This window comes from Halichoerus grypus, chromosome 3 (assembly GCF_964656455.1).
Source record: "Halichoerus grypus chromosome 3, mHalGry1.hap1.1, whole genome shotgun sequence".
In the NCBI taxonomy this organism is placed as follows: Eukaryota; Metazoa; Chordata; class Mammalia; order Carnivora; family Phocidae; genus Halichoerus; species Halichoerus grypus.
Window position 1 is genome coordinate 15,708,620 of NC_135714.1, and position 21,262 is coordinate 15,729,881.

Consider the following 21,262-nt stretch of genomic DNA (forward strand, 5'->3'; position numbering starts at 1 on the left):
TGGACATCCTTGCAGTGCCATTATTTTCCCTCCCACTCTCTGTTGATTCATTCTTTTGATATGATCTAAGTTAAATAATAACTGCACCACACACAAGAAACATTTACACAAATGTTCATAATTATTATTCATAATAGCCAAAAAGTAGAAATAATTCAAATGTCCATCAACTGATAAAAGAATAAAATGTACTATATCCATAAAATGCAATTATTATTAGGCAATAAGGAGTGATCCACTGATACATGTTACAATGTAGATAAGCTTTGAAAATGGTATGCCAAGAAGCCATTGCAAAAGACTACATATTGTATGATTCTATTCTATGAAATATCCAGAATAGGTAAATCTACAGAGACACAAAGTACATTAGTATTTGTTTGTCTAGGACTCTGGGGTGAGGAGTCTGGGGAAAATGATGAGTGACCGCTAATGGGTACAGAGTTTCTTTCTGGGGTGACGAAAATATTCTGAAATAAGTGAATTATATTTCAAAAAGCTATTAAAAAGAAGTCTGCCTGAAAAACTAAAGTATTATATAGTGTTTGTGGTCAAGATAACAGGTCATCTTTAGGGGAGAAAGGAGGAGGAAAACGGTTGGAAACAACTCGAGGGGAACCGCTGGTGTATATTAACAATATTCTATCTCTTATCCAAGTGTGGTTGCATGAGTGTCCACTTTGCTATCATTCAGTGAGCTCTACATTTAGGATTTATGCACTTTTCTGGATCTATGTTATACTTCAAAATAAAAGTCTATATAATTTTTTAATAATAACGAATATATTCTACCCATGACAAAAAAAGAAGTAACAATAATTTGGAAATATTGTAATGGTGACAGGGCTGTAATAGTGATAGAAAGAAGTAAAGAGACATATGAAATATTTAAGTTAAAATCCACCAAGAATTGGATGTGGATTGGAAAGCAAAAGGGAGGATGATGTTAAGGATTACCTTTAGCTTCCTTGCTGTCAGGCAGATTTCCTTTTCAACAGCAAGCATCCTAGATTCAGGTGGATTTCAATCTACTGGGTCTGAGATGTATTTAAGACTTCCAGTTGAAGACATCAAATAAGAGCTTTACAAACATGTTGGACCTCAGATGAGGCATCCAATTTGGACAGTCTGCTAGACTTTCCCCAATGCCTTTTATTATACCCCATATCCTCTCCTCCTTTCTGTATGTCCAAAGGAGTTTTTCCTTTATGAGATGCATCAACTGTATCTCTTGACGTTTGGGCAAGGTTATCCTGGTTGAGTTTTTTCAGTGGGAAATGCCAGATCAGAGGATGGAAGGAAAGTAAAGTTCATGCTGAGGGGTAGTAAAAGCTCCCAGGCTTTGCTAGCCCCAGAGTGCTTTACCATCTCTTTTTGGGTTTTGGTTTCTCTATACCAATACAGATTTCTGCAAATAGTCCTTTATTAGACTCTCCTTAATTGGTTCATTTGAATGTACCATCTGTTTGCTGTCATGATCTTGAGTGATTCAATAATTGGCACAAGAAGTGGCCCAGGAAACACTCTTAAAATAGGTCCTTGGGATGGGTAGCTAGCATATTTGAGAGCTCACAGATAGCTTCTTTGCTTTGGGAAATGGGACACTGATAATCTCTGGCATGCTGTGACATCGTGATTAGTCAAATAATCACTGGTGGTGGCATAAGATGAAGCACAGATGCATTGAAGGCGTTAGGAGATCAAGTGGCTGTGGCACTTAGTCACTATGGCAACAATGGTTATTACAAAGATTGCAGCGAAGCAAAGAAAAAAATTAAAGGTCTGCCTCAGACCATGAATGAAAAATCAGAAAGCTTCTATGGAAACTTGAAAGAGTCCCTTATCTCTGGTAGCTACAGGGCAGATATGAATGAGAATCAAGCCCAAGGACTGAATATAATTGCAAGGTTGTTAAAGCCAACTAAATGAAAAAAAAATCAGCCACATATCTATGCTAAGATAAGGGCACTCTTGGAAAAAGAATAGGACCCTGCGATATTTGGGCAGACAAGGGAAAAGATAAACATTTCAAATTTCTGAATTTCAGGTATACTCAACTGAGATTTGAAAGGTAATGACTTGGGCTTAGTTACCCATGGAGTGGTTTTCACATCCAAAAGGCTAATTAATTGAAGTTTGGGCTCAACAATGGCTTACAATCAATGAGGAAGTAATGCTAGAAATTTTCAGACAATGCAGTGGCTCTCAGCCTTGGCTGTACTTTGCAGTCACAGAGGAAACCTTAAAAAAAGTAATAATTAATGTCTAGGTACCACCCATGTAGAGTGTGATTTTAACATTCTGGGGTAGATCCTGGGCATTGCGTTTCTGAAGCTGCAGCCTCTGTTGAAAATCATTGGTGATGAAGGCAAAATCTGAATGTTTAAGGATATGAGAATATTAGAGTAGATTTGTTTTGTGTTACCACATCAGCTTCCCTATACCAATCATCCTGAAAGTGCATGGAGGACACTCCCCCTCCCAAAGCTTTGAATATCTCTGCAGTGAATGTCTTTATAGTCCAAAGATGACTGAAGGTGGGAGATGCTGCAATAGAAATGGAAGACATTAGGAGAAGGAAGGGAAAAATGAAGGGGGGAAGAAATCAGAGGGAGAGATGAACCATGAGAGACTATGGACTCTGAGAAACAAACAGGGTTTTAGAGGGGAGGGGGGAGGGGGGATTGGTTAGCCTGGTGATGGGTATTAAGGAGGGCACGTACTGCATGGAACACTGGGTGTTATATGAAAACAATGGATCGTGGATCACCACATCAAAAACTAATGATGTATTATATGGTGACTAACATAACATAATAAAATTAAAAAAAAAAAAAAGAAAAAGAAAAGAAATGGCACCTTATTTCAGTTGAAATAATAGGATGCCAGTGTATTAGAGGCCAGATCAAGGGGCCTAACCATCAGAAACAAGGTGCTTAAAATCACATTAATAAGGCAAGTGTTGAATTGGTAATAGTGTTCTGACCTGCATTAACCTGTGTCAGTGGCTTTCTGATCCCTCAGAATGAAATAGATGAGCAGCCTACTGAGGTGTGGCTTAATATATAAAAGAAAATTTCTGGGTCTAGTGTCAAAAATCTAACTCAAGTCATTATAATGAGGATCCATAGCCTCTTATCCAGTTCTAAGACCTAAGTCAATACACAAGCCTAGAGCCCCTCCATTGAAGGGGAACCATTAATAAATACTACGTGTATTCCCCAAACCTTCTCTATGTGACCTATAGCCATTTATTAGGACAACTGAGCATGTGTGAAAGAGAAATACTCAGAACTTCTGGGGGATTATTAATTAAAGACTCAAAGATGCTGCTAATCACTAGAGACTCTCAATTGAGCCTGGTACCCTGATAGTAGACATGTATTGAGGTCAGGTGATAGGAGAAACCTCAACTCCCTTCATTTCGGAATGAGTCTAATGGGACCATTGACTGATCCTATGGGTTATTTTTGGGTTGCTATGCTGGGACACAGTAAGTAGAACTTTCTACAACTGTATTCACTGCCAAAATAGTAAATCAAAAGCAATGCTCCATCCCTGGCGGTAATGCAGAACAATATCACCATCAAACACCAGAAAGAAGTATGTGGTGAGGGGTATGAGGGATTCCAAACACATGCTCAATTAACTCACATATTTTGGCTGTTAGAAAGCCAGTCAGGAGACTGACTATGGATCATTACAAACAAAATCAGGCATTAATGCCTATAGCAGCTCTGTTTCCAGATGCAATATATTTACTGGAGAAAATTAATATTACCCTTGCCACTTGAATGGGTTCTCAAAGTGTAATTCTTGGACCAGCAGCTTCAGCATCACCAAAAAGCTTATTTGCGATGCAAATTCCTGGATCTCACCCAAGATAGAACTGTAGAAGTGCGGCCCAAAACTCTGTGTTTTAACAAGCCTTAAGGTCATTCTTTTGCACTTTCTTGTGACTTAGATAATGCTGTTTTTTCCAATTCCTAAGCAATTTGCTTCTGCAAGGCAAGGGTAGAAACTTCTCCCCCCTGTTTAGTCAACTCTCATGTTCTCTTTTATAACATAAACTGGAAAGAACTTAATCATCTTTGTGCCTCATAAAACATCAAACTGGTCTTTACATTAATGACCTTATGCTAATGGCATCTGTAAGTAAGAGGTAGCAAGGACTGGATGGCTTCTTACAACGTATGGGTACCAAAGTTGAGAGAGAAACTTTGCGAAAGCTCAAGCACCTGAGCCTGCCCTACTGACAGGTTTACAAAATTTCGGTGGCCTGGAATAAGACAGGGCATTTCTTCTAAAGTAAGAGATAGATTACAGAAACTTGCAGCAGCTACTTTTAAGAAACACAAAGCTTGTTGAGCCTTTTAAAATTGTGGAAGCAGAATATACCACATTTATGTATGTTGATATAATTCAATGGCTAATTCATAAAACATCATGAGACATTAGGTTGGGGCCTGAATGCAAACAGGCTCTGCAGAAGGTCTATGCTGCAGTGCAAACTATGTTACCACTTGCGTGTTATGATCAGCCAATGCAGCTGCTTGAGACAAAGAAGTTATATGAAGCTTCCAGAAAATTCTAAAAACGAGCATAATTATGCACAATTCTATAGTTTTGGTGTGAAATCATTTACACTTTTCTGCCAAAAATTCATATTCATTTGAAAACCAGCTTCACTTTTGCTTTTAGACCCTTTATGTCACCCACAGGTCTGTGAGAAATGAAATATCATGAAATGGTTATTATCTCATTCAATTAAATTTAGATGTTAAAGATTAGGACTGAATCTACCCTCACCTCTGAAACAGCTGAAAAACTGGACAAAACATATGAAACAACAGTTTTCAAAATATTGAACATCAGCAATGAAAGATAGTCATCCCCAAGAGAAAAGAAACAAATGAGATAAGCTCTGTGATTGCCACACCTTACAGGCAGGAGAGTTCCCAGGCTGAATCTAAGGTACAACAAAACTAGATAGAAACCAGAGATCTCCCTGAGTTGATGAGATAGTATTTGGGAAGTCTGGGAGTTTGGGAAAGAGTTTGGGCAGGAGAAGGCAGCTAGTTTGGGAAGGATAAAGCATCTAGAGTTTACAGGGCAAAGTACCAGAGAAGTGAGAGCCGAAGATTTCAGAAGTCTGAAGACTGCAGCTGAATACTGACCAGTATATCCATGTAAAAAAACCATATGAGACTCAAAAAGGAATCATTTGAAATAATTATATAGAATAATCACTAGATAGGGATCAAGGAGGGCTTGAAATAGTTTCTACCAACCAGATTAGAAGACCTCATCATTTAAGGGACATGAGGTAGAGTACTCAAAATGGTTTGACCTTGACAGTTAGCCAAAATTAGTACTAAACTAAATGCTGCTTCTAGCAAAGTTTATAAAAAAGACCAAAAAACATCATATTGTTTATAAAATAACATTACTTGGGTGCCTGGGTGGCTCAGTCAGTTGGGTGTCTACCTTCAGCTCAGATCACGATCCAGGGGTCCTAGGATCTAGCCCCATATCAGACTCCCTGCTCAGCAGGAAGCTGGCTTTTCCTTCTCCCTGCTCCCCCCACCATGCTCTCTCTTGCTATCTCTCTCTCTCTCACATAAATAAATAAATAATATTAAAAAAATAAAATAACATTACTGCATCACAGAGAAAAGTTCAGTCATATTTACAGACATAAAGTTTATGAGGCTACAAAATACCTATCTATCACCAAACAAGGTAAAATTCATAATGTCTGGCATCAATTTAAAAATCACTAAGCATTTACAGGAACAGGAAAATATTGCCCCTAATAAGAGGGAAAAAATAATCAATTGAAAACATTGAAAAATAGTACAGATGGTATAAATAATAAACAGGTACTTTAAGGTTGTCATTATAACTATATTCCACATGTTTGAGAAGGTAAGGAAATGATTGAACATAAACAGGACTGAAATTGATATTCCAGACATAAAAACTACAACATCTGAGATAACAAATAATTGAATGGGGTTAACAGCAGATTAGAAATTGCAGGGAAAAAAATGAGTAAATTTGAAGGGTAGTGACAAAAACTATCCAAAATGAAACACAAAAAGGATAAAAGACTGAAGAAAATTTACATAACACCATTGTGCTTTGGTACAAATTCAAAAGGACATTATGTAATTAATTGGGCTTTTTGAAGAAACAGGCAGAGGAAGAAGAGGAAGGAGGATGGAAAACGAATTTTGAAAAAAATTAATGAAATTTTCCATAATTGATAAAGCTATGAATCCATAGTTATAAGACCAATAAACCTCAAGCACAAAAAATAGGAAGAAAAATAAACCATGGAATATCACAATCAATTTGAGTAAACTAATGAAAAGAAAAAACTTAAAAGCAGCCAGCAAAATAACATACATTATATAGATAGGAACAAAGATAAGGTGAATTTTTCATCTGACAACAAAAATTCATGCCTGAAGATAGTAGAGAATCACGTTTAATGTACTGAAAGAAAATAAACTACCAACCTAGAATTCCAAACCTAGTGAAAATAACTTTCGAAAACAGAGAGGAAATAAAGGAGTTCTCAGACATACAAAAACCGAAAAAATTCATAAGCAAGACCTGAACTATAAAAAATACACTATAGGGGCACCTGGCAGCACAGTCAGTTAAGTGTCCAAATCCTGGTTTTGGCTCAGGTCATGATCTCAGGTCCTGGGATCGAGCCCCATGTGGAGCTCTGTGCTCAGCATAGAGTCTGCTTGAGATTCTCTCTCCCTCTCCCTCTGCCACTCATACTCATGCTTCCTCTCTCTCTTTCTCTAAAATAAATAAATAAATCTTTTTAAAAAATACACTATAAAGAAAATTATACCGGTGAAAATATGAATCAACATGAAGGAATGAAGGGCACTGGAAATGGTAACTATCTAGAAATATATATTAAAAAATTTTTTTTCTAATAATTTAAGTAATTTAAAACATGATTGAATGTGAAATAAAATAATTAAAACTATATATTTTGGGATTTATAAATTAAGTAGGATTGAAATATATACAATAGCAGAAATACCAAAAGGAGAGAAATGGAGATAATACTGTTGTAAGATTCTTTTTTTTTTCTTCAGAGAAAAAGAAGGAGAGAAAGAGGGTAGGGGAGGGGCAGAGGTGGAAGGAGAGAGAGAATCCCAAGCAGACTCCATGCCCAGAGCAGAACCAGGCATGGGGCTCAATCTCAGGACCCTGAGATCATGGCTGTGAGATCAGGACCTGAGCCAAAATCAAGAGTCGGCCACTTAACCAACTGAGCTACCCTGGCGTCTCACTGTTATAAGATTCTTAGATGTGAAGAAGTGTAATATGACTTGAATGTTCACAGTGAGAAGTTAAAATATATAGTATAAACCAAAATAACAGAGTTTTAGCTAGTAAGTCAACAAATAAAATAGAATGAAATCATAAAATGTACTCAATCAAAAAATGGCAGGAAAAAAAGAAAAAGGAAGCAAAAAACAGATGGTAAAAATGGAAAACAAATGACAATGTGGTAAATTTAAAGCCAACCATACAAGTAATCATATTAAATGTAAATGGTCTCAATACCCCAACTGAAAAATAGACATCACTAAGTTGTAGAAAAAAAGCAATAACTAACTGCATTTTACTTACAAGAAACACACTTTAAATATAAAGAAATAATGAAATTAAAAGTAAAAGTTATCATAAAAGATACACTACATTAACAATAAAAAAGTTGGTGTGACTATATTAATATTAGACATAGTAAATATTAGAACAAAGAATAGAGCCAAGGATAAAGAAAGCCATTCCATATAATAAAGAGGTCAATTCATCAAGAAGACATAATATTTCTAAATATTTATATACATAATAATTATAACAACTTTATAGTACACAAAAAATTTATTGAACTTCCAGAAGAAATAGGCAAATCCACAGTAAGAGTTGGATTTTAACCTCCCTCTCCAATAATGAATAGAATGATTAGACAGAAAATCAGTAAAAATATAGAAGACAATAACATTTCCAACCAATTTAACCTAAATTTATATATCACTCAACCTAACAATAGCAGAATACATGCTGTTTTAAAGTGCACACAGAAGATTTACCAACAAACCATAATCTAGGCCATAAAAGAATCTTAATAAAATTGAAAGGATTCAAATCAAATGTTTTCTGATCACAATGGAGTTAGGTTTGTAATCAATAACACAAAGACCCCTGGAAACTAAATTTTGAAACCAAACACACTTTTAAATCATACATGAATCAAGGAAGATATCAAAAGAAAATTAGAAAATAAAAATATATTGAGGGGCACCTGGGTGGCTCAGTTGTTAAGTGTCTGCCTTCGGCTCAGGTCATGGTCGCAGGGTCCTGGGATCGAGTCCCACATTGGCTCGGCGGGAGGCCTGCTTCTCCCTCTCTCACTCCCTCTGCTTGTGTTCCCTCTCTCATCGTGCCTCTCTCTGTCAAATAAATAAATAAAATCTTTAAAATATATATATATATATATATAGAAACATCTTGAAAACATATTGAAATAAAACATACTAAAATAAGTTAAAATCCATCATGTAACATTTTGTGTGACATAACTAAAGTAGTACCTAGAAATGTATAGTACTAAATAGTTATATTACAAAAGCAGAAAGTTCTCAAATCAATTTCTCCTTTTACCTTAATAAAACAAAAAATGGGAGATGCAATTAAACTCAAGGCAAATAAGTGAAAAGAAATAATTACAAAACTGCAATTATACCAGAAATCAATGAAAGAGAAAATGTAATCTATGAAACCAAAAGCTAAGTCTTTAAAAAATTCAATAAAACTGATAAACCTCTAGCCACACTGGATCAGGAGCAAAAGAAAGTATCCACTTTGAGCTCAAAAATCAGGTTGACTAGATGTCCTCACCTGTGGATATTCTGGTTTGCCTCCCAGCTATCATAACATTTTTCAAAAGACCAAGTACAATATTGTTATGACAACGCTATTGGTATACATAGGTTCTAATGGACCAGCCTGCCAACAGCTGAATTTAATTTTGAATCCTGCTATGGCACCATCCTCAGAGGGACCAGATAGCCATCCAGTAGACAAAGCCTGGACTTACCCCAATAGAAATCGATACATCCTTTGCATATACGTTTACATCTATACCCATAACACTTCTGCCGCTACCACAACTGTGGACTTAAATAACGCTGAATCCACTGCCAAGCATTTCACATTTTCCTCCCAACCAGGTAAAATGTTTAACAGAAGTGAGCCATTGGGCTCACTTTTATGAAATTCACTGGTTTTGCCAAGTTGCCCACCTTCCAAAAGCGGCAGGCTTGAAGAACTACAGAAGTCTTGGCTATAGGACAGGCTATAGGACAGATGTCAAAATTCATGATCAAGGACTCTTTGGGTGTATTTTCCCAAATAGCCTCCTTAAGGAATTTTTGCTTTCTGTCTCTGAAACGTTGGGCTTGGTGTATTTGTAGTCATAGTGCTCAAGGAAGAAAAAGTTCCACCACGGAACACAGTCATAGCTTAGTTATACTGGAAGATAAGTCTCCATACTGACTATTTTAGACTCTTCATGCTACTAAGACAACAGGCACATTATTCACTGCACTGTACCAAGGGATACTGGATTACATCTCCACAGATGGGAGAAGAAATCTACCTGCCACTCACAGAATTCATGAGACCAACAACTCTTAACACTCCTCACCCAATGGTTGATAGGAAGTGCCAACAGCTTAATAAAGATAGAATTATCAAGGATTCAGATAATGAGAGAATAAATATTTGTGTCACTTATCACATAAAGACCACCATCCAGTAATGGGTAAAGCTAAGGAAAATGTGAAATGGGTGATGGAAGAAGAAAATGTAGGATTCAAGGTACAGTATTGAACCAGGGGCTGAAGAGCCTATGTTTTACATTAACTTTTTAATTTTATTTTTAAGCTCTGCCTCATTCCTTACTAATGTCTATGAAGAATATTGCCAGCAAACATTTTCAATTTTGACTAAGATTATAGCTGAATTATCAATCAATGATAATAAAGTAGTGGATAGATTTGTATGTCCTCTATGTAGGGGACACGCAATTAAAAAAAAAATCTGGATAAGATTTTAAATAACTGCAAGTGGATTTTGAAGGGGAAAAGAGGGAGACTGTACTAAGTAGGCTTTATTTGTCCCTTCAGGTCCACAATCTGCTCTTCTCCTCCCTGATTTATATCCTAGACTGAATCAATAAATTCCCTTAAACTCTAGCTGATTAGATTCAGTCAATGCAGGCACCAGCTAAAGACCAGAAAGCAGAGGGAGAGTGTCATTGGGCTGTTTATTCCTCCAGTTCCCTCTTGTCCAAGCCATAGCTTGACATAGATTTGAGGAAGATGAAGAATATAACGTGTGAAAAAATTCAGATATAGGCTGATATGGTAGAAATGTTTTTCTTTCTTTCTCTCCATAGGAGATACATTCATTTTCATATAAACAAATTATAGCATTCAGTGACCCAAGCAAACCAGATGGCCCATTCAAAAGGTTTTACCTGAAATTTAATGAAAGGACTGTTCACAGAGATGTGGGCAAAGCTAATGAAACCAGTAAGAGATGAGGAAGTGTCCAGATATCAGTAACAATGGGAAGCCATTACTATTCCTAGGGCCAAAGAGGAAGAGATTATTATATAATCAGCACTCATTGAGTGCTGATTCCATGGAAGAGGGGCCAAGTCAGTAGGCACTGTGGCTGTAGAGTATGGACACTGCCAGAGCCCAGGGCGCAGAGGGAAACGTAGTGTTGGAGCAGAAGGAGAATGGAAACTAAATATTTCAACTTTCTCTATCACCTTTCCATCTCACATTATGCCCTCTTGACCAAATACATCTAGAATTCACAGGGCTAGAGTCAAGTGATGTAGTCTATAGAAGGCAGAAGTCCAGGGCAGAGAGCAATGCAGAAACCAGCAGAGAAGGGAAATCTGGTGAGCATGTGTCAAGATGAGGGAATGGAGTGGGGTGGGGGAGAGCCAACAGATAAAAACCGGCACACCAAGGAAATTATTTTCAACTGATTTTTTTAATGAGCAAAATTGAAAACAAAAAGACTGAATAGAAGTACATTAAGAAAATTAACAAGTTTCAAAAAAATGCTTTGAGTCAAAAATCACAGGAAAAGCAAAAACATAAAAAATGTTCTTGGACTCAATATATTTATCACAGTTACAAGACACTGGATTGAATAGTATAGCTTTGATTCCTGCTTCCTCTTGATCCTGTAAGACGTGTGATCTTTTAAGGTTCAGAATGGGTACTACTGCGATTTCCTTGCCTCTGTGCAGCGATGTCTTTGAAAAAGGTAATTACTACAAATAGCCTCATTTCTGTTAAAAATTATAATATGAATTTTTTATGTAAGAACAATAAATCAAATCAAACAGCTGCCTCACTATTATTCATCATAACAAACTTATGATGTAGCCAATTTGGGGAAGAAATGTAATTTTCCTAAAGTGCCTCCTTGAATTATTCAAAGTTTCTGTTACAGCTAATTAATTTAGAGCACATTACTAAAATGAATCAGTGAAAATAAACAAAATAGTGAGCAAAAATAAAAGTATAGATGCTAGTAATGTCCTATTTTCTTTGATACTATGCTATACACATCTGCCCCAAACAAGTAGAAATTAATATAGCAAAATGAATGGGTTCTATATATAGCCAAATATATATTAGCAATGATGGCTTGATATGCACTTTATAAAATACTCTAGATGGACAATGCATAATTTCTTTGGAGAAAGAGTGTTTGTTACTAACAAAAATTAAAGTAAGAAGTGGGTTTTATTAAATACATGATCATTTCAAATGCTTCCTTCTTTCACTCAGGTCTTACTAACAAGCGGCAGCCTACTTTATATTTTAGGCTATTTACATCTCTTATATCTAACATTAGATCACTTCATGGTAAGATTATCACAAAAGAAATTATAAGGAGTGATTTAAAAAAATCCACATCAAAATGAAAGACAAATGTATTCTTAAAATCACATCTACTAAACTGCTAAATTGCCATTCCTCAGGCTAGAGCCACATGCCCCTTCCTTGAAACTTTTTTTCTTCATTTAAGGAGACATTTAGCTTAAATCCATCTGATTTTATGAAAGCAGAGACACTGAAGGCTGAGAATTCTAATCCCAGCCTGTATATTACATGACCTTAGACAATCTCTCAAGCCTCATCTCCTTTATCTAAAAGATGATGTTCTCAACTCAGGAGTAACTTACTTCACAATCTTGTTCAAAGGAATAGCTAACAATGTCTGCCAGGCTTATTGAAAACATTAAGTGCTAGATACATATTTAATTATGAAATGGAGTCTTCATGACATTAAAAAAACCTGCAGAAAAAAGCAAAATAAATCAGGTACTACTAGGAAGCATAATCAAAGCAATTGGAAATTTTTCTTCATAAGCTAGTTAGATATTTATGAATCAAATTTAAAAAAAAAAAAATACCTTCTCATGGTACCAACTTAGTCCATTTGGGCTGCTGTAACAAAATGCTATAGACTGGATGGCTTAAACTACAAACATTAATTTCTCACAGTTCTGGAGGCTGGAAAGTCCAGGATCAAGATGCGAGATTTTGTGTCTGATGAGAGCCCAAATGACCAACTTTTCCCAGTTCTTCACCTGGTCTAAGGAGGACAGAGAGCTCTCTGAGGTCTCTTTCATAAGGACACTAATCCCATTCATTAGGGTTCCACCTGGATGACTTAATCACCTCCCAATGGTCCCACCTCCAAATACCATCCATCACATGGCAGATTAGGTTTTAGCTTTTGAAGTTTTGAGGAAACAAACTTCCAGTCCATAGCAACACCTGTTGCACAAATAAATCAACTAAGCCAGGTTTACAACAGTGCTTTTAGGACAATGAACTCCATGCCCCAACAAGATTTATGTTGAGGCAGAAATTTTATTAATATTGTGAAAAATTGAAGAATATCTGTTTGTGCTACTCCAAGTAAACATATTGTGACCAAGAAAACATTTAGACTCTATATACCTGAGAAAGAATCAGATGCAATATGCAGGACTATTTTCTGCACTTTATTGTCATTTCTTATACATAGAAAGGTGAGTAGAGCAGAGTACAGATGATTATACTCTATAAAAAGATGACAGCAATATTGGTGGAATGCAAGCTGGTGCAGCCACTCTGGAAAACAGTATGGAGGTTCCTCAAGAAGTTGAAAATAGAGCTACCATATGATCCAGCAATTGCACCACTGGATATTTACTCCAAAGATACAAAAGTAGGGATCCAAAAGGATACGTGCACCCCGATGTTTATAGCAGCAATGTCCACAATAGCCAAACTGTGGAAAGAGCCAAGATGTTCATCGACAGATGAATGGATAAAGAAGATGTGGTATATATATACAATGGAATATTATGCAGCCATCAAAAGGAATGAGATCTTGCCATTTGCAACGACATGGATGGAACTGGAGGGTATTATGCTGAGCGAAATAAGTCAAACAGAGAAAGACATGTATCATATGACCTCACTGATATGAGGAATTCTTAATCTCAGGAAACAAATTGCTGGAGTGGGGGGTGGGGTGGGAGGGATGGGGTGACTGGGTGATAGACACTGGGGAGGGTATGTGCTCTGGTAAGTGCTGTGAATTGTGCAAGACTGTTGAATCTCAGATCTGTACCTCTGAAACAAATAATGCAATATATGTTAAGGAAAAGGAAAAAAAAAGAAGAAGATAGCAGGAGGGGAAGAATGAAGGGGGGGAAATCGGAAGGGTAGACGAACCATGAGAGATGATGGATTCTGAAAAACAAACTGAGGGTTCTAGAGGGGAGGGGGTTGGGAGGATGGGTTAGCCTGGTGATGGGTATTGAGGAGGGCACGTTCTGCATGGAGCACTGGGTGTTATGCACAAACAATGAATCATGGAACACTACATCTAAAACTAATGATGTAATGTGTGGGGATTAACATAACAATAAAAAAATTAAAAAAAACATCCTGGAAAATCTATGAAAACAAAAGATAGTTTTTTGAAAAGATCAATAAAATTGATAAGCCTCTAGACAGGCTAAATAAGAAAAAAAAGGAGGCTGCAAATTACTAATATCAAAAATGAAAGATAGAGCATCATTACATATCCTATGGACATTATAAGGATAATAAAATATTATGAACAACTCTCATTCCACAAATTTGATAGCCTAGAGGAGATGGACCAGTTCCTTGAAATGTACTATTTGCTGAAACTCACACAAGAAATAGATAATCTGAATAGTCCTGCATCTATTAAAGATATTGAATCTATTATTAATAGCTTACCAACCAGAAAGCAGTAGGCCTAGATGGGCTTACTGGTGAATTCTACTGAACATGTAAGAAAGAAATTATACCCGTTTTCTAAAATGTCTTGCAGATAGAAATGAAGGGAATACTTCCTAATTCATTTTATGAGGCCAGCATTATGCTAATGCCAAAACCATCCAAAAATTTATAAGAAAAGAAAAATACAAACCTATATCTCTCATGATAATACATGCAAAAATCTACAAATAATACTAGCAAACTGAAGTCAACAATATATAAAAATAATTATACATCAGTAACAAGTGAGATTTATCCCAGGTATGCAAGTTTGGTTCAATATTTGAAAACCAGTTAATATAAGCCATCACATCAAGCAGCTAAAAAAGAAAAATTGCATGAACATATCAATACTTGCAGAAAAAGTATTTGACAAAATCCAACACATATTCATGATAAAAACTCTCAGGAGGAGTAGAGAGAAACTTCTTCAACTTGATAAAGATTATCTACAAAAACCCCACAGCTAACATCATATTTAGTGGTGACAAACTTGAAGCTTTCCCAGTAAGCTCAAGTAGAAGGAAAGGCTGTCTCCTCTCATTACTCCTTTTCAACATTGTACTGGAAGGTCTAGCTGACACAAAAAGACAAGACAAAAAAAGAAAAGAAAAGACACACAGATTGGGAAGGAAGAAATAAATGTTTTTGTTTGCAAATGACATGACCATCTAAGTAGAAAATCCTAAAGAGAACTGATGAAAAACCTTCTTGGAACTAACAGGGAAATTAGCAAGGTTGTCGGATACAAGTTTAATATGCAAAAGTCATTTGCTTTCCCATACCCAGCAATGAACAAGTAGAATTTGAAAATAAGAACGCAGTACCATTTATATTAACACCCTCCAAAATGAAATAGTCAATTACAAATCTAACAAAATACATACAAGATCTAAAAGAGGAAAACTACAAAACTCTGCTGAATAAACTCAAATCATAGAATGTACACCCTTTAGAAAAATTAACTCAAAATGTATCACAGATTTAAATAGAAAATGCAAAACTACAAAATTCCTAGAAGATAGCATAGGAGAGACACAGATGACCTTGAGTATGGCAATGATCTGTTAGATACAACACCAAAAGTGTGATCCATAAAGAAATAATCGATAAACAAGACTTCATTAAAATTAAAAACTTCTGCTCTGAGAAGGACATTGTCAAGAGAATGAAAAAATAAGCTACAGTCTGAGAGAAAATATTTGCAAAGACACATCTGAATAAATAAAGAATTTTATACAAAAATATACAAAGAACTCTTAAAACTCAACAATAAGAAAACAACCAAATTAAAAACAAGCCAAAGATCTTAATAGACACTTCACCAAATAAGATACCGATGGCAGATAAACATATGAAAAGATGTTCCACGTTACATGTCATCAAGGAAATACAAATTAAAATGGCAATGAGATACCAGTATGAACTTAGTGAAGTAGCCAAGATCCAGAACATTGGCAACACCAAGCGCTGACAAGGATGTGGAACAATAGTAATGTTCATACATTCCGGGTGGAAATACAAAATGGTCCAACCACTTTGGAAGACAATTCCGCAGTTTCTTAGATACCTAAACATATTTTTACTTTATGGTCCCACAATAATCACACTTCTTGGTATTTACCCCCAAAGTAGTTGAAAACTTATGTCCACACAAAAAGTACACATGGATGTTCATAGCAGCTTTATTCATAATTACCAAAACTTGGAAGTAACCAATATGGCCTTCAGGAGATGAATGGATAAACAAATTGTGGTACATCCAGACAATGGAATGTTATTCATCACTAAAAAGAAATGAGCTATCAATCCATGAAAAAACATGGAAGAAACTTAAATGCATAGTACTAAGTGACATAATCTGAAAAGGCTACATACTGTATGATTCCAACTATGTCACATTCTGGAAAAGACAAAATTAAAGAGACAGTAAAAGATCAGTTGTTGCCAGTGGTTAGAGTAAACATTTCAATAAGAGAAAATTCAGATTCTGGAAACATTGATTAATGTCCTTTTATTTGTGTTTTCTTTTTATTATTTAATTCCCATAGATAGTTGCTGGCTGAGGCTGAGGGAAGGTGGCTTATTATTCTAATCCTAATGAGATGACTAGATGGGCAGATTTAGTAAGTGAGGTCCAGAAAAAAAAAAAAAAAAAATAAGATCAAGAGCCAGGAAAACATTCAAAGTGGATAGAACGGTGGTTTTGGTTTTTATTCTCATTATAATATACTCAAGGAGACAATCAATACTCAATTCCATTCAAGGCCAATGTCTCCCTAAGTGAATTATTTCATGTGGATAGATAGAGTGGGAGAGCAGGAACCTTAACCAAACTTCTTTAAATGTTGATGAAAAAATCTTCCAAATGAATCTCATATGATCCTCTGTAAGGATTCTTTTTTTTTTTTTTTTTTTTAAAGATTTTATTTATTTATTTGACAGAGAGAGACACAGCGAGAGAGGGAACACAAGCAGGGGGAGTGGGAGAGGGAGAAGCAGGCTTTCCACTGAGCAGAGAGCCCGACGTGGGGCTTGATCCCAGGACTCTGGGATCATGACCTGAGCCGAAGGCAGATGCTTAATGACTGAGCCACCCAGGCGCCCCTCCTCTGTAAGGATTCTATGGACACACCCCACTCCAACTCTCAACAGATGAAACGTTAGGATCAAGATACAAAGCAAAACTAGAAAAATCAGAGAAAGAATAATGTAGAATTACTAAATATTGAAGTGCAGGGGAGGGAAATTTGGAGACTCAAAGATCAAAGAGTACAGGAAAGAGGTTGGAGACTCATAGTACCTGGAGTGATATTTTATAAGGTTATCAGAAAAGGATCTGAAACTGATTAGACAGTTTATCAGTTAATTATTGCTGGGTAGCATATCACATCAAAACATAGTGGCTTAAGGTATTTATTATTTATCTTGGGGCACCTGGGTGGCTTAGTTGGCTAAGTGTCTGCCTTCAGCTCAGGTCATGATCCGAGGGTCCTGGGATTGAGCCCCAAGTCGGGCTCCCTGCTAAGCGGGAGCCTGCTTCTCTCTCTGCCCCTCCTTCCTGCTCCGCTCCCTCTCACTATCTCTCTCTCTCTCTCAAATAAATAAATAAAATCTTTTTTAAAAAAAATATTTAGTACTTCTCAAATGTTTGTGGGTTGACAGGAGATTTCTTCTTCTGCATGTGTGTTGACAGGAGTTACTCATGAACTTGGGAGCTCATGAGGGGACCTCAGCTTTTTTCCAGTGAGCTCCCTCTGCATGTGCTGTTTTATCTCGAAGAATCTCTTCTTGGGCCTTTTTCTCCAGCAAGATAGCTAAGACAACTTTAAGCTGGTAGCTAGTTCTACAAAAGAATGTCCCAATCAGAAAAGCCCTATTGTGTAAGTGTGTATCAAGACTCTTGCATCACACGTGCTAAACCCCCGGCGACCCAGATGCAAAGTGGGAGGGGACGGCTTATACAAGTATCTAAATACTGGGAGGGGTAGTTCTATGGTTGCACAAATAGAATAGTCTACTGCATGCACCAAGGGCTAAATAGTCTACTGAGTACCACAATGCTATCATCCAGGTGTTTCCAAGCTTCAGCAAGTTTCTTTTTTAAAATTTATTATTTATTCATTTTTTAAGACTGTTTTTTTAAGAGTAGTTTAAGATTCATAGTAAAATTGAGCAGAAGATATAGAGACCCCTTGTATACCTCCGAGTACTATACACACATAGCCTCCCCCATTAACAACCTCCTCCACCAGCATGGTACATTTGTTACAACTGATGAGCCTACATTGTCACATCATAATTACCTGAAATCAATAGTTTACTTGAAGGGTTCACTCTTGGTGTTGTACAGTCTAAAGGTATGGGCAAATGAATATTGACATGTATCCATTATTGTGGTATCATGCTGAGTATTTTCACTGCCCTAAAAATCTTTTATGAATGTTGTCCCCTTAAGTATATTGTAGTAGAAATAAAAACTGAAAACAACCGTTCTATCCTTTTTGTCAGAATATTTTTCTGGTTCCTGATCTTAGTCTCCTTCAGAACCTCACTTACTGAATCTACCCATCTAATAATCTCATTGGGATTGGAGCAATAAGCACCTTCCCAAGCCTCAGCCAGCAACCATCTATGGGAAATAAGTAATAATAAAAATAAGCCATTAATTAATGTTTGCAAAATCTGAATGTTCTCTCCTTGAAATCTTGGCTTGAAAATCATTTTTCTTTTTGGACAATTATGAACCAAGACTGGCTACTGCTACCATTTCTATGTGATCCACAGTTATGTAATAGAAATGAGCCTGATTTCCAAAGCAAAGGTAAAGAAAGGGGGAAGGAATTTCCTGGTTTGGATATCTCGACTTGATTTAAGATTGAAATGGTAAATAGAGATTGTCATTTGGCAAGAAAGCAAAGAAACACATAATAAAATGCTTTTAATAAGTAGACTTGCATTGTTAATATAGAAGCTGCCATTATATCAGGTTCCACTGTTGCAATGGTCATATATTTATTGTAATAAACTATTGTCAAAGTTCTCACCAGACCTGGTGAATGTTTTTAATGCACCTTTCACCAAGTTGTCAAATATTAAATGTGACCATCAATTTATTTGTCCAGAAAGGGAAGAGGCTAAGAGGAGAAACTGAGAGTCAAAAGTGATTTATTTTAAGAGTAATTCGTATTTGTCCTATAAATAATCCATCAATTAACCACGTCAACACAGTTAATATCATCTACTTAGTTGGTTAAAAATGCATATTTTGCTTATATTCATTTGTAAAGGGATCTGGAGTCCAAAAAAAATCCAGATTATACTGCTTTTTAAAGTAAATTTGAGAACATCAAAAGGAACCTGGAAACTAGATAAATATCAGCGTAATTTGCTAAAGAACACTTCTGTCCAACTAATCTAGCTTATGTTGAAGATTGATAGGCCTGGAAGATTTAGGAAAGAAAAAGATTTAAATTACTCTGATTTTAATAAGACATTTTATTTTGTCAGACAACTTTATATGCCATGCAATACATACTAATTATGAGGACAATCTGGTTTGGATATCACATACCCATTAGGCTGATACATAACTGATTGGCGAATCATGTTCACAAAATTTTCACCTGTGTTGACTTGGAGATAGGAAAGATAACTCTCAATATTTTACAGAGGCTGATATTGAAGTCTTGGTTGCATTTATACCTTTCATTCATAATCTAGAGCATAACTTCAAACAATCCCAGAATTCTCTGTAGCTGGATAAGTTCATTTTAATGATGATAATGAGATTTAATAGAAAGAAACTGACCTAACTGAGAAACCTACAGAGATACAATAATCAACGGTAAAACAACGAAATGAATTCAAGTCCATCATTTTTAAGTATTATTACTATACTTATTGTGTGAAAGACATTATATTTATTATAGATTATGTGATAGTAATCAAGAAACTCTTCACATACTTAAGGTTGAAGTCTTCAAGAATATTGTAACTCCATGTGACATAAATCACTTTTTTATTATTAGCTTATGTTTGATATTATATTAATTTCAAGAACACAACATAATGTTCTGGTGATTATGTTCAGTAGGCAGTAAGCTACTGATAAGAAAACATAAAATAAATTTAGTTGATGTTACAGAAAAAAAATGCTTGCCCAACACAATGTAATTTGCAGAAAAAAAGAGAGACACAGTGAACCTAAGATAAAAATTCTGGTGAAACAGAGAATGCACAGAGAAAGAATAGCTAATAAAATATCTGAAGAATAATAGCTAAGGAGGTGTAAAGAGAACTGAAGTCAAGCGTTTCATGAGTCAAGGGCAGAGAAAGTTCCATGAAATAATGGGAGACCAACATTCTACCAGGGCATAAGAGACTAATGAGTAATCAGCAGTGAAGTTCCTAAAGCAAAAAGGAGCCATGGGGAGAAAAAAGTCAGTGCAATGCATGTAGGAAAGTTCTAGAACTAGTTTTGAACTTTTAACCCCACTGTTATATGTTCTTTAGGAAAGAGAAAGTGAGGATTAAAATAGATCATTAATATTAAAAGTATGAGATAATATAAGTTCTTCAAAACTGAAATTTCAGAGAATATGTTTGCAGACCACAACTCAATAAAAACAGGGGAAAACCTGTATATGTGTATGTATAAAACGGATGTACCAAATAAATGAATTTTAAATATTGTCCTAAAAAAATGCAAAATACAATACTGTTATTACAAAACAATTACCTGTGATAACAAGCCACATCAAATCTAAGATAGGATCACTACCAGGATCAGAGGCATATGCACATTTAATGCATAGCTTATTAAACAAGATTGCTTGGAAATAAATGAATTTAAGCCTTCAACTCAAGAAGTTAGAAAAAGAAAACAAACTTAGAGAAAGAGGATAAAGGAAGAGGCAGAAATTAATAAATGTGAAACTAGAAAAATTAAATTAGAATTAATAAAAAAAATCCAAGAGCTGACCTTATAAAATTAACAGCAACATACCCAACCCTTCTGAGTAAGTTGATCAAATGAAAAGCGAAAACATTTATTTAGAAATAAGAAAAATAAACAACCCCCGAAACAGGTAAGATTTTAAAAATGATAATTCTGTGCATAATTCTACACTACACATGTAATCCCAATGAAATGAATAATTATTCTAGAAAAATTCAGACTACCAAAATTGACTCAAGACAAAGTAGAAAATCTGAATATACCCATAACCATGTGGTAAATTGACAGACTCATAAAAAGAACTATTCTTTGAAAAGGCATGAAGTTCAGACGATTTTAGCAAGAAATTCTTCCAAAC